The sequence below is a fragment of the Marmota flaviventris genome, chromosome 9, assembly GCF_047511675.1.
Source record: "Marmota flaviventris isolate mMarFla1 chromosome 9, mMarFla1.hap1, whole genome shotgun sequence".
NCBI lineage: Eukaryota > Metazoa > Chordata > Mammalia > Rodentia > Sciuridae > Marmota > Marmota flaviventris.
Window position 1 is genome coordinate 37,479,332 of NC_092506.1, and position 2,493 is coordinate 37,481,824.

Consider the following 2,493-nt stretch of genomic DNA (forward strand, 5'->3'; position numbering starts at 1 on the left):
AGCCCACCCTTTATTGATTTATAATATGTATTGTGTTGTATTGGATTACTAATTTGCCTATATCCCCCATTAAACTGTGAGTTCATCAATATATAACTTCATGTTAAGAGTCAAGTACTTAGCAAGGGCCATGTATTTGTTGTTGTGATAGCTAAACTGTAGAATTTAAGGAATTCTATTATTTAATAATGGTTAGATAAGCTATTTGAGTAAGTGTTTTTTCTGGCCAACAGTCAGGCAGTGATGGCTTCACACTGAATCTGGATGATACTGGCAGGAAAGAAGGGGAAGAACCCTGTGAATTCCAATGTTCAGAATGTGCAGAGGGGAGTATCACTCAGAAGGGAGACTTTTGACCCATCCTTAGTAAACTATGCAGCGTCTCTCCATATGGGACTAGAGAACTGTAGGCTGTGAACTGAAGAAGCATCAGACCACCCTGCAGGATAATTTGCAATTTGCCTGGTAAAGATTTTCACTTTTCTTCTGTTTGAAGTACACATACCGATTTGTGATCCAGCCAGGTTTGGAGGACAATCAGATTTTGTTTATTCTCCCTTTGCAAGCTGTGTTTTATTCTTTTTGACTTAGTCTGTTTGGGCGGTTGTAACAGAGAATAATAGGCTGGGTGGCTTATCAAGAGCACAAATTTATTTCCCTCAGTGTTGGAGGTTGGAAAGTTCAAAATCAAGATGACAACATGGTGTCTGGTTAGGGCTCACTGTCCAGCTCACAGAAGAGGGTATTCTTGCTGTGCCATCATGTGGTAGAAGGGAAAAGAGAGCCCTTAGGGTCCCTTATATAAATGCACTAATCCTTTAATGAGGGCTCCATGCACATGACTTATGACTTCCCATATGTCCTAATGTCCATATGTCCTAATACCATCATATTGGTGACCAAGTTTCAGCATATGCACTTGAGGGGTGGACCGCAAACACCCAGCTTATTACATTTCTCTACACTTTAATTCTTAGGTTTGAAAGAATTGAAGAAATGAAAAGAGGGCAAGATCACAAGACAGAGAAGATAACAATTTTGCAAGCACTCTGTGTAGCAACCACACAGGGAAACAGGAGTATGTAACAGCTATGTAATCTGTTGGGTATGGGGAGGAGTGGTGGTCAAAATCTACAAGGTTGGAAGTATAAATGAGGAAAAAGGACCCACCAGATCTATGATAGCTCGAGGACCTGAAAGTTCATATCTGATTAGGAACAGGAGAAGTGTCATGGGATTTTTAGGTAAAGAGCCACTGATTGGAGTTACTAAGAACAGTGGAGCTGAGTCAGTTTGTTCTCTTACTCAGGGCCCTGTTGTTTTTGGTCTTAACATAACTTATAAAGGACTCCATAAAATTGCCAAACAAATGACCCCATCAATCAGTTGGGGCAGTGGGTGGGGGATGTGGCAGCCTTAGTAAGAGCACCTCTCCTTCTTTTCTTTGCCAGAAAATAGGAACATCTTACACTCTGTGTTTCTTGGTTCTTGGCTGCCCTTCTTCCAAGATCTTGGAGATTTAAAAATTGTCTTGCAGTGAACAAATCCTTGATTATGTTTTTAATCCAAATCCAAACACACTTTTTAATCCTAAAGAAATGCAGCTGGAAGAGGATGATAGGGGCTGTTCTGGAGAGGAGTCAAAATGGGCTTGTTGTTGTTGCCTTTGGGAACAGGAGTCTGCGTACGTTTCGGAAAGCTTATTTCCAGATCCTAGTTCCAGAGTGAACTCAATTTCCTCTTCTTAATATTTTTGCAGCTTATTTTATTTGTGTGTGTGTGTGTGTTTCTTTTTTTTTAATTTATTTTTTAGTTGTAGCTGGACAGAATACCTTTATTTTACTTATTTATTTTTACGTGGTGCTGAGGATCAAACCCAGGGCCTCGCATGTGCTAAGCGAGCGCTCTACGACTGCACCACAATCCACCCCGTGTGTGTGTGTGTGTGTGTGTGTGTGTTTCTAATCAACACCTGAATTTCACTTCTTTTACCTACTCCATACTTGGCTCTAATTCCTGATGACCCAAATGTCAAAGACATGGAGGTGGAAAAGTGACCTCACTCAGATGTCTGAATGTCACAATACATTTAAAAATTATATTTAAGTATTGGCTCTTAATTTAGCATATACTCATTCAAGTTGATTAGGTTCAGAATAGGTAACTCAGCAATATTTGTTGATAGAAATATTAAGCAAATGATTAAAAAACAAGTGGAGAGACCAGGGATTGTGGCTCAGTGGTAGAGCACTTGCCTAGCATGTGTGAGGCACTGGGTTCGAACCTCAGCACCACATATGAAATAAAATAAAGGTATGTCAATACCTAAAATATATATATATATATTTAAAAAAATCAAGAGGAGCTACTAGTTTAATATAGAGGAAGTGCTTTCATCCATAAATTTGAGAGGATTGTAGGTATAAATTTGAGACACAATTCATGATTGTAGTCATGAATATATAGCAATGCTTATATATGATATAGCTAAAG